This window comes from Vigna angularis, chromosome 2 (genome assembly GCF_016808095.1).
Source record: "Vigna angularis cultivar LongXiaoDou No.4 chromosome 2, ASM1680809v1, whole genome shotgun sequence".
NCBI classification, from domain to species: domain Eukaryota; kingdom Viridiplantae; phylum Streptophyta; class Magnoliopsida; order Fabales; family Fabaceae; genus Vigna; species Vigna angularis.
Genome location: NC_068971.1, coordinates 13721493 through 13734722, shown reverse-complemented (window position 1 = coordinate 13734722; position 13230 = coordinate 13721493). Strand labels below are relative to the sequence as shown.

Sequence of the window (13230 nt, the reverse complement as noted above, 5' to 3'; positions counted from 1 at the left end):
AAGATATGCAGATATACTAGACAATGAAGTGAAGCATATGAAGAACTCAGCAATACAACCGAACATAAAAAAGAACTAAACAAGATAGTCGAGTAGCATGGACAAAACGACAAGACACACTGATAGATTTGTGAGGCATTTGGATAGGCAGACATTGTGCATTGAGAGATCGAAGAAGCATATGACAAGCTCGAGGGGCAAGAAGAACTCAATAAGATTGTCGAGTAGTGCGGTGAACTTGACAAAACAATTGAGTAGTGCGGTGAACTTGACAAAACAATTGAGTACTTGGATAGCTCACATAAGTTGGACGAGCATACAGAGAGCTAAGTGAAGAAATCAGAGCAAAGCTTGTTGAAGAGATCAGTAAAGAGCTCAACAGAGAGCTTGGTAGCGAGTTTGATAGAGAGCTTATAAGAACGTGTAGAAAGCTCGACAAAGAACGTAGTGGAGATCTCGGTAGAGCATGTTGGTAGCTTAGTGTTGAGCCCAAGTAACTCGGTGGAGCATGGGACCAATTTTCTTAGCTTGGTGTGGTGTCTACATAGCTCGGAGGAGAATGTAGAGAGTTCGGTGGAGTTTGAGGTAAGCCTGGTGAGCAAAGAATTTGGAAATTGTGTGGCAAATATGCTTAGGTTTATGGATTGAAAGATGAAGGTCAAGGAGAAATTGAGCAAGCAAGTGGAGGAGAATGAGATCATGTTTTTGAGGGAGGATGATAAAGAGTATAACAATGAGGATGAAGTAGACGATGCTGAAGACAATGAAGACGAGGAGGATGATGAGGACGAATGACGATGAAGATGACAATAATGATGACGATGATGATGAAGAGATGCTCCTGAGGAGAAAAACGGGGAAAAGGAAGATTTGGGAACACATTATATTATTCGTCTTTTATGCACTACTAAGGAGGAGGAAGCATCCAGTGATTTTAAACCAAAGAAAAACGAGAAACACCAGAAAGTTCTTGCAGAGTGTCAAGCACGTGTTGCCACAGAATATACGAAGTTGAAATTATAGGTTTCATTCAACCCATTGAGGAATTTTTCTCATGTGGCTATAAAGAAATGAAATGAGTTTGGCTGTCTGTGAGATGATGTCATTCGCGAGAAGGAAGAGACGACGAAACAACTAAAAGAAACGACGAAGGAACACAACGTGCTGCGATCAGAGATTGATTGGGAATTTGAGCCACATGTTTGTCACTAGCATGAAAAAGATCTCAGCGAATAAGAAAGATAAAGATGAAGATGTAAAGAGGAACCAAGCTAAGAAGAAGATGACCATGGTCAATTGGCCATGGTTAATAAGAAGACGGTTAAGATCAAGAACAAGTTGATCAAAGTTATTGAGAAGTCAACCAATAGGAAAAACAAGATGGCCACAATGAAAAACAAGTCGGCCATGAAAAAAGTAAGGAACCTTATTGTTAGTGAAAGGAGTAAGCTCGATCTGAGTGATGCACATGGAAAAGTCGGGATGTAGGAAATAAAGAAGAAAAACATAACCATTAAATTTTCGGGAGGGTTTTGTTAGAATAAACTTAAATGTAATAGAATTAGATGAGTTGTTTATTTGTTTAAGAGTTTTGTGTGTTTTATAGTGCAAAGGTAGAGAGGTTAGTGCAGTGGTTATTAAACAATAATAAGAAATAATTGTCTTAACGGTAGAGTTTATGACTTGAAGATGAAAATTGAAGATGTAAGTTTATAAATTGTAACAAATTATAACAAAACAAGTTGAGTTTTGCTAATACTTTCAACCAACAAACCTTTTATACTAAATGCTAATGCACTTGAATTCTATGATAAATGGGTTAAGGATCCATCTTAGTAAATGGAAGTTATCAAGGAATTTAATTCTTCAAACATTCAAGACAAGGAGATCCACTGCTCTCTTTCTTGTTTCTGATAATTTCTAAAGGTCTAACTGGTTTCATAAAGCAGACTAAGGCCAATAATATGTTTCTGGTGTCAAAACAGAGGCAAATTAACTGAAAGTAAGCCTTCTACAGTTTGTAGGGAACAACATTATCCGTGTTCAATTTTTTCGTTTTTAATCAATGTGACTAATAATCACACTTGAATTTCCATCAATGATTTCATGAGACGAGTTTTTGTTTGATCAGAGTACAAATTCATGTGTAAAAGGAAGAAAATGAAGCTATGTATGAACTAAACTAACCGATCTGCGAAGATGAACAATGGGGTTTCCATGAGAGTCAAACAAGAGCTGTGTTTGCAGGGTTTTACAATGCTTACGATATTGCTCTTAACAGTGAAAACTATGTTGCCATTCATGTCTGTCACAATGAAATTATCTGCTCTACTTCTCTCCTTTGCGATTATCAGATCAACAAGATGTGGACTTGTAATATACAACGCACGATATAATTAACAAATAACCACTTCAGACTAATCAAAGAACAAATATGAAAATGTTTAACATATCAATGGGAATAGCCCTGTGGACCAATGTATAGCATAAGTCTCTTCTTTTTAATTTATTGTATTGAAGGATGTCACTTATCGTACTCTCACATCAGATATCACTTGTTGCAAGGGTGGCCATCATAATTTATGTTGGTTTAGCTGGACAAGATGTGTGGAAAGAATTTTACCAGTACTTCAGGGAAAGCAAATTTGTAATTTCATACTCAGCATTTCAACAAGTTGGTATGACTATTCATTGTATTCATTATATAAGCACTAGTAGTGTCATAGACTCTTTCAATTTGGTTATCGTGATCTTTGCTAAATGAAATGCTAACGTAAATTCAACATTAGCAGTGTCAGGCTTTTAGCCTTAAATGTGTATTGGAAGGGTATGAAAAAAGTTATAAAAGAGTATGTTAAGAGTCATGAAACGTGTCAATGCCAGAAATACATTATCACCGACAGGTCTTTTGCAACCTCACAAACAACATTCAGTATTAGTCTGTATCAGTCTGAAGTTGTCCGTTCGAAATTGAAACCACACAAGCAACATTAAGTACTTAGTCTGATGAGGCAAAAGGAGAGGGGCATTATGTGATTCTCTGATTTTCTGTTATAGGAGCTATGCTATGGGCAATTGGAGGGTTCCTCCTATTGTAGTTTTCTTTTCATTGCAAATAACATACAAATCACAGTGCCCTTATTTTTCTCCATTCTTTTTTATCACTATTTTGTTTGGTTTGTAACATAATTACTAATTATTTAAATATATAAGACAATAATCAATTATAATATGGTAATTGATTTAAAAGATAATTAATTGAGTATCTCATATGCGGGAAAGTATAACTATGGATATTGTCATACTAACTTCATTGAACCAAACTTGAAACCAAATCCATTTTTGTTGCATAGAATGCGTGCAGTTGTATTATTGGCAGTCATCACATGTAATTTCACTCTGGTTCAACAGGAGTTTGCGAAATGGCCACTCTTGATAATGATGGCCACACGAGAAGGTATAAACCAGGCCCTAAAATTGGTATCAATGATATGGGAAGAAGCCAACCTTTGTCAAACCTACAAATTGGATTAGCGTTAAAATATGTGCTACATTGTCTTTTATTCCCTCCGTTACACTTATTTAGATGACTAAAAACGCAGTTATCATGGAAGGGAGGAAGTGTATAACTAGGACTAGGAATTGAATGTACACTATTACAGTCAAAGAAAATGACATCGGTTATTTTTGTTCATAAACAACGGTTCCTCAACCGAGACATATATTGACGAGGTAAAAAGTCTTTCTTTTATGCCTCGGTTGTGAACCGAGTTAGTATCTTTTCCTCTACTACCTCCGTTGGGACCTGAACCGAGGCAATAGAGTGGTTTTTACTTTTTTTTTCCTGGGCACACCTTGTGGAGCATGGGGAAGTAGAAGTGTGTGCAAAGAGTGGTTACAGAGTGATTCACAAACATTGGGAATTTATTATGAATTCGACCTCTTAAATTGTTCTATTTCTTTGCAAAAGCTTTGAAGAAAACAAACAATTGATCTCTGGGAGGCAGGCCCTCTTTGATGATAGGGTGATTTACAAACTCTTGGCTCCATTTATATAACTTGAGAAATTTCTCAAGGGTAAGCAATTTCAACCCTGCAATTTCCTACAATATTTCAACCCAATATCCAATGAAATTGGCAGCAATATCTGCCAATCATATGCTCTCTCCTCCAAAGAACCTCTTCTCCTTCAGTGCTTCCTGTAGGATCTCCAAAGCTTCCGTGGCTTCTTCCGTTACCTTCTCTCGCCCCTTCTCATCACTCCAGCACGCATTCCATATTGCAGGCAAAATCTACAAAAATAAAATTGAATGATGAGTTTTGAAATTGAAGATAGTGTTAGAAATATAAGGTAAAGCGTACCTTGTTGTCTAAGGTCTTAGCCTAGAAACGTGCCAAGGCTCTGTCATAAGGGTGTTGAGGCAAGAGAGGGTTATTATTCCAAGTCTCATCGATGTATTCAACAATAAGAAGCGATTAAGCTAAAGGGTATCCATTGTGGACGAGAACATGACTCCCTTCAACTTCAGAGCAAGCTCAACCCTGTTGCTAAATAGGCTCGCCCATTTCCCCAAATCACCAAAAATCACTAATCTCATGCCAGCACAGAGAACCCAAAAATCCCCAAACAAAACCCTCGTTGCCAAACGCAGAAGCCCTCACCGCGCCACCGCCACACTATCACCTCACCCTTGTCGCTCTATCGCCGCGCCTTTACTATGCTAAGGACGATCCCCTACGAAGGCGAGATCCACCGCCAGCCACCACCAACGAAGGAGAGATCACATGTGAGTCGCACCTCTCACAGTGTCGCCAAGCCCCAAATCAAAACCCCTAAATCGAATCGCCAACGCCAAGCCACAGTGTCGCCAAGCCCCAAATTGAATCTTCAATGCCCTGCTGCCACCTCCACGAACAAGGGTCGTCACGTCGCGGAGACGAAGTCGCGCCGGCCGCCACTCCCTACGCGAAACCGCGTCTGAACCTGAAAAGAAAGAAGGGAAGAAGAGAACCCAAAGACGAACCTAAAACGGAAAAGAAGAAGAAGAAGAAGAACGACCCATGCGCCACCACGAACATTGCCTGGTTGCGCCATCTCCACACCGTTGCCTGGTCGCCTGGTCGCGAGAAGAAGAAGAACCAATAATGAAGGCCAGGGTTTAGAAAATGAAATTTGATTACCCCTTACCCCTTTCGGACCGAAAGTACTGGAAAGATAGGGTATATTGTCTCAGGTCCCAATAGACTGAGGCATTCTCAGGGTGTTAGACATCGGGTGGGGTTTGAACTGAGGTCATATTGTCTATATGCCTCGGTTCCCCTTAAACTGGGTCAGAAAAGTTAACTTAAACTACGAAAATGCCTTCGTTTTCTTATAGAATTCGGTTCCGCCTCAACCGAAGTTTATTGTGCGATTTCAAATCCAGTTTTTTTACTAGTGGTAAAAGTGAACTAAGAACTTATATATGACAAGTAATTTACCATTTTTGTGTTGTCATGTCGTTGTAAACCCAGAATGGTGCAAATGTGGAAAGTACAATAAAATCAATGGAGGTGATATGAATCTGCAATATAAAAACCCAACCTTAGCACCTAAAAGTTCCAATTTTATGAAAAATGGACAGTGTAAATCATGAACATGAAGTCTAAGAACTGCATTCTAATGTAGTCATGTTCTTGGCCAAGAAGACCAGCAATTGTTGAATTTACGTTAGCATTTCATTTAGCAAAGATCACGATATTAAAATTAAAAAAAGTCTATGACATTGGTAATGCTTATATAATGATACGATGAATAGTTACTTGTTGTAATGATGAGTATGAACTAACAAATTTACTTTCCCTGAAGTACTAGTAAAATTCTTTCCACACATCTTGCCCAGCTAAACCAGCATAAATTATAATGGCTACCCTTGCAACAAGTGATATCTGATGTGAGAGTACGATAAGTTACATCCTTCAATACAATAAATTAAAATAAGAGACTACTGAGATTATGCTATACATTTGTCAATAGGGCTATTCCCATGGATCTTTCATAATAGGTGCATGCTGACAAACATGTCTAGGAAGAAAGTTTTACAACGATGATCGATAGAGATCCTTTTGAAAACTATTCCAACCCATCATGGTTGTTCAATTTCATCATGATCATATGCTTCTTTTATTGATCAGGTAAGTTTAAGAATGAGAATGGGAAGAGGAATCCAAAAGGTTAAAAATAGATTGATTTCATGAAACAGTAAGACTAAAAGCAGTTGAATATGAAAACCTTCCAAATATTTTTCTTTCACTGCACCAATGAGCAGGTTGTGTGTGTTTGTTACTGACATACAACTGTGATGTTTTTATATAAATACATAGACTTGATATTTTTTGGTATATATTTAAATTTAGTTCTATATGTATAACTTGTTAAATTAATGAGTGTTATATCCATTTATGGATAATTTCATCAATTATAGATAAATAAATACATGTAAACAATTGTGATCGAAAAAATATATATAAATGTTTAAATTATAAATGAGTAGAAAAATAAATTAATATTAATAATTTTGAAATTATTGGTACATTAGAACTGTCAAATAAGCCCCAATAATAAAACTTGACTCTAGTTCACATGGGTTGGGGTAAAAAAAAACCCACACGGGCAAAGAAAACCCTTTATTAAAAATCATTAATAAAGCATTATGCAAGTTTTGAAACAAGTTTATGAAAATTTTAAAAATCATGATAATCTACATATAGGCATTGAAACCCATGGTATTTTAGAGAGGTTTCAAAGCTCACGATAGTTAATAAGAATTTTTAACCATTAAATACCATTATAGGCAAGTTATAATAACTTATTAATAGATTAATTTTTTATAATATAATTACGAACTTATCCTGAATAATTTATTTATACAGGTGGATAATTTATTCATATATAACTCTCTACATAATTTCTTTTAGTTAAATTAAATTATGTATGGATGTAAATAAACCCATAGGAAACAATAAAAATATTATTTCGTCTTCGGTATCATGGCTCCATATATTATAAAAATCATTGATTTATTAAAATCCATTTACGAATTAAAATTATCAACAATTTATTAATGATCAAAAATTCATCTATAAAATGTTTGTGGGTAAATATTTTTCTATCAATTGAAATAATCTACCAACACTACTACAAGTCTAGTCTTCCTTTATCAACCATTATTCCTATGGATCTTTTTATTACATTTTATGTAACATCCCGATTATATAATGACCAATATTATATAATAAAGACGTTAACATCCAAATATAGAAAACAGTCGGAGTATGACGTGTAATTAAATGTGAAATTACAGTCATCCAGAAATGAAAGAAGTAAAAATTTAAACTTAAACAGTTGAAAGGATTAAACACTACAAGTGTTCAATCAGGAAACTCTAAGAAGACTATTCTGCAATATCACCAACCTCCAGCTCTTGCTCCAAGGGATCTCCTCGACAACATCTGCTCCCATCCAAGTGGATGATCATCGCCAAAGAAACATACCCAAACAACACATAACAAAAACAATGCAAGGGTGAGCTAGATATAAAAGCATGTTATACAGATAGCACAGTTAATTCAATGTTATCATACTTAGATTCGTATAAAAGAACAATTAGAGCATACTTATTAAACCACAATTCATCCACTCATACGACATGCAAAAGTCATCCAAACATGATCAACTGACATCACAAGACTTGTTACTTTATATCCGGACTAGAATGATTACCGAGCCATGGCGGGTTTTGCACTCGTGGTGGCTTTATGGAACTTGAGCACTACCGCTCTGGCACTACCGCCTGGTGGAACTTTGGGCACTACCGCCCGGCCACAGTCACGAGGTTAATCCGTTATAACTCACCTTGGATCATATGGAAACACCCAAGACTAGGACCTCCTGCTACTCCTCACCACATGATTCAATCCTCTCTACATGAGAAGAAAGACCATTGGAGTTTCAGGATGACCCCCAAAACTGAGCTACCATGTAATCATTCTATACAACCCCAAAACACCACCATGTATCCTCTCCTTGAGGATCATGGAATTACGTCCATGAATCATGCTGTTACTTTAAACCTCATCCCAAATCATAAATAAACAGATACCACCATATTATCACAGTAAATTCAACATACCTCATATATTCACATATTTTCAAATAAATCACGTCACAAACAATATTCAACCCATTGGTACACATAATCCAACTCAAGACGAAAGGAACTTAGAATCCAACATTATACAGAACACTATTCATCCTAACACTATTCATCCGAACACTATTCATCCGAACACTATTCATCCGAACACTATTCATCCAAACACTATTTCGTCGAACGTCAGCAAAATGCTTTGGACGAACGTCATCTAAACAATTTGGACAGATGCTTCTGGACGGACGCTATCTGAACGAACGCTAACACCCTTAGAACGAACGTTATACACCTAACACCATTGGACGAACGCTAATTAACAAACAACAGGCCGAACATTGTTTGACCGAGCGCTCAAGGATCAAGTCCGAACACTATTTGGACGAATGCTCACTATATGGACGGACGTTCACTATATCACTTATGGACGAACGCTCACTATATCACTTATGGACGAACGCTCACTATATCACTTATGGACGAACGCTTAATATACTGTTTGGACGAACGCTCACTATCTCACTTATGGACGAACGCTCACTATAACACTTATGGACGAACGCTCAATGTAACATCCCGATTATATAATAGCCAATATTATATAATAGAGACGTTAACATCCAAATATAGAGAACAGTCGGAGTATGACGTGTAATAAAATATGAAATTACCGTCATCCAGAAATAAAAGAAACTGAAAATTTAAACTTAAACAGTTGAAAGGATTAAACACTACAAGTGTTCAATCAGGAAACTCTAAGAAGACTACTCCGCAACATCAGCAACCTCCAGCTCTTGCTCCAAGGGAAACTCCGCGACAACATCTACTCCCATCCAAGTGGATGATCATCGCCAAAGAAACATACCCAGACAGCACATAACAAAAACAATGCAAGGGTGAGCTAGGTATAAATATCATGTTATACATATAGCACAGTTAATTCAATATTATCATACTTAGATTCGTATAAAAGAACAATTAGAGCGTATTCATTAAACCACAATTCCACTCATTCACAACATGCAAAAGTCATCCAAACATGGTAAATTGACATCACAAGACTTGTTACTTTATACCCCGACTCGTCCGGACTAGAATGATTACCGAGCTATGGCGGGTCTTGCACTCGTGGTGGCTTTATGGAACTTGAGCACTACCGCTCTGGCACTACCCCCTGGTGAAACTTTAGGCACTACCGCCTGGTGGAACATTAGTTACTACCGCCTGGTGGAACATTTGGGCACTCCCGCCCGGCCACAATCACGAGGTTAATCCGTTATTACTCACCTTGGATCATATGGAAGCATCCAAGACTAGGACCTCCTGCTACTCCTCACCACATGTTCAATCCTCTCTACATGAGAAGAAAGACCATTGGAGATTCAGGATGACCCCCAAAACTGAGCTACCATGTAAACATTCTATACAACCCCAAAACACCACCATGTATCCTCTCCTTGAGGATCATGGAATTACGTCCATGAATCATACTGTTACCTTGAACCTTAACCCAAGCCATGAATAACCAGATATCACTATATTATCACAACCAATCCAGCATACCTCATACATTTACATACTTCCCACATAAATCACATCATACTATGCATTTCAACATCCCACATACGTAAAAATCTGTTAAGAAAACAACATTAATCAATCTAATACACATTACTAAACAATAACAGTCTCAAGAGAACCACTAAACAATACAAATCCCCGTAACTCATACTTAGACAAAGAAAATGGCTTTGAAACCATCACCAACAGTTCCGGAAGGGTCCAAAACCTCCAAAACGACTTAAGAAACGTCCAAAACGGACACCCAGAACCCCAAAAACTATCAAAAACAAAGACAAAGTCACTTTTTCCGAACACCTCGCGCCCGGGCGCCAAAAAGGGGCGCTAGGGCGCGACTTTCTGCGAACATCTCGCGCCCGGGCGCCACAAGAGGGGCGCTTGGGCGCGACTTTCTGCGAGACTCTCGCGCCTGGGCGCCACCGGGGGCGCCGGGCGCGAACCAGAAGTCGTCCAGCCCCATACCAGTTGACAGCAACCATTTTGCACCTGATTTGATCAGTATGGTGACTCTAACAAGTTACAAATGACTTACCTAAGATATCCCAATAGCCCAAATGTACTCAAAATCCTTACTTCCCAAAATCACTACCTCACTTCCTCTCAAAGTGACTCAAGACTCTATCAGCTTGTTCAAAACAGTGTATACTTTCCTTACCTTCCACTTGATCACCCCTCCAACAGAATACATACATCAACATACCAATCTCAAATATCATCTCAGCCCAATCACATACACAGTCACAAATTTCCAGCATACAGTTCATACAGAAATCAACACATGTATTGTTCATACAACCCATAGGAAAAGATCTAGCTCCCCTTACCTGGTTTTCTCCAAGCACTATGTCCAGCACCCGCAACCCCATATCCCGGACTAGCACCTTCACCTCTTCCAGCTTCTTCCATCACCATAACCACCCCCTTTTGCTCCATCTCCGCCAAACCGGCCACCGCGCCACTGAACCAGCCACCGCGACCCAATCTCCGATCCTCCTCTCAGCTCTTCTAAAATCGGTATTGCTTCCCATGGTGTTCTTTGGACGGCTGGAAATGGAGGAAGGAAGGCTCCCTTCCTCTGGCTGCTTTCTCGCTCCCTCTCCCATGCCAAAATGAAGACACCCACCCTTTTTTTTAGCTTCCTTCCTGCCCCTTCAATAATGTAGCCCAATAAATGAAAAAGTGGTGCCCACCATGTCCCCACCACTCCCAAAATTTACGGGTCTTACATTCTCCCCAACAACAAAAATTTTCGTCCTCGAAAATTAAGTCTACCGGAACAAGTTTCTTTTATCTCGTCCTTTAACTCCCGGTAGAGTTTCCTGCTCTACCGTCCAAGATTTACACTTAGCCAACTTAGTATACAATATTCTTTTTCTCAGTACTCCAAGTACTGCACTAAGGTGATCTTCATGCTCACGTGAAGGAGGTAAACCAGAAACTTCTTCAGGAAAAACATCTTAAGAAGTCATTCACAATCACAAGTTTCACACTCCGCTTCTCCTTCGCCGCAAGATCTGAAACTTGAATCGGTTCCATAAGTAATAACACTAAGAAGCACTAACATCTTCCAGGAGGTCTTGCCTCCAAACACTGATCGACAGAGACATACCTTGTCTTCATCATTTGAAACCTTTCATCTTAGCCTATGCTCAAACCTTTCTTCTGCGTGAACTATTAATCTTGAAACATCCAACTAAACTTGACTCTGAATCATCCACTTGTTGATAAAACTTGATCATCTCCTTCGAATTTTCACTTAAGATCCTAACAATACCAATATTCTTTCAAAGAACTCGTCCCTCACAAACCACTAATCCACCATTTTGAAAGCTCTTCATGCATACCTATTACTGACAATAACATGCTCACCATCATCTGCTGCGCTACTCTGATCCATATACTTCCTTACTCACCAATTTACTTAAAAGAACACTTCCTTCATGATAACTGTAACCAGCAAAAGATCACCCTCGAAGAACCTTCCCCAGAACTTTTATGACCTTACAAAACTCTGAAAACTCTTCCCTTGCATAATAGCCTTGTCATTCCATTTTCTCAACACTGTTTTCTACTCCACAAAACGACCATGCCCGAAATCACTCCCGATTGATAAGACTTATACTAGACTATGCCAACATGTCCTCTATTTCTGTTCTGCGATTCTTCATCCTTGTAGTTCTCCCTATGATTATACTGAGTCCAAATATTATTGCTCTAACTCCACCTCCATCTTCCTCTTGCACTACACGACTTAAACAGGAACCACCCAAAAATTCAGTCACTAGTGTTGCCTAAGACCCCACTCCAAAGTGAATTCCACTTCTCCAAGTTATAAAGTCCCAAACTTATTGCAGAAAACCAACCAAAACCTTTACACCATAAAGATTTATCTTCTCTTTTTTTTTTCACATATCCCTGCTAACCTCTTTTGATTCTCACGCCCCTTTTTCTTCACTTTCTAATTTGATCCACAATTGATATATATAACCGGTGACTTTTCTTCTTGAAATACGAAGCTTCTATTAAAGACTATAAAGCACTAGAGAACTTGTTTGAAACAACAAACCTCCCTTGAATGACACCTCAAACTTACGAAAGAACAACATCATCTCTTCTTCATTTGCAATTTACAGACATCTTGAATTCTCATAACACTTGCTTCCATCTTTCGCTCAACTATACTTGATGCACCACCTTCGTTTTCCTTCCCTGTCAAGAAACCACTCCATATAAACTTCAAACTTGAACCCTTAGATTAACTCCACAAACGCCACATCACTCATAGTTCTTCTTGCACTCATCCCGTCCAGATTAACTTAAAACCTTCTTCTTCAAGAATTGCCCTCTTCAACTCGGAATCGTCAAAAATACAAACCCTATCTTTAATCCTCCAAACCTCAAGATACTCTTGACCAACAACACCAATCCTCTGACCTTATCTGAACTTACCAACTCACTGCCTTCTGCAATCCATCATTCAACATCCACTTCTCTCTTGATCAAACTCAGCCGAACACTGAACATCACCATAAAACCATACCCAAAGAAAATTAACTTTATCACAACATGCAACTTCATAACTCTAAACATCTCAACCAACCCAAACTTCTCTGATCATTCTCGATACCCTCTTTAGCAACTTATACTACAGCCACCCTTTATCATCTATTCTAAAATCTTTCTCCATCCACTGTGCTCTTAATTCTCTGACCTTACACTTTCTTACCAAACTGGCATTCTGGTGTACTCCTTCCTTCAACATTTGAAATCTCTCATCTCAGCCAATGATCAAACCTTTATTCTATATGAACCACTAATCTTGAAACATTCTTCTGAACTTGACTATGCATTCTCCAATAGCAATCAATGCTTAACCACTCCATTTGGTTATTCAACTCACAGTCCTATAATACTCCAATTCTCCTCACACACTTTATGTTCCCTCAACTTGGAGATCCGG

General features: G+C 38.4%; 1 pseudogene; it reads right to left on the bottom strand.

Annotated features, from left to right (window-relative positions):
* Nucleotides 1-3953: 3953 nt before the first annotated feature.
* Nucleotides 3954-10703, bottom strand: LOC128195278 (probable glutathione S-transferase; annotated as a pseudogene).
* Nucleotides 10704-13230: the final 2527 nt, after the last annotated feature.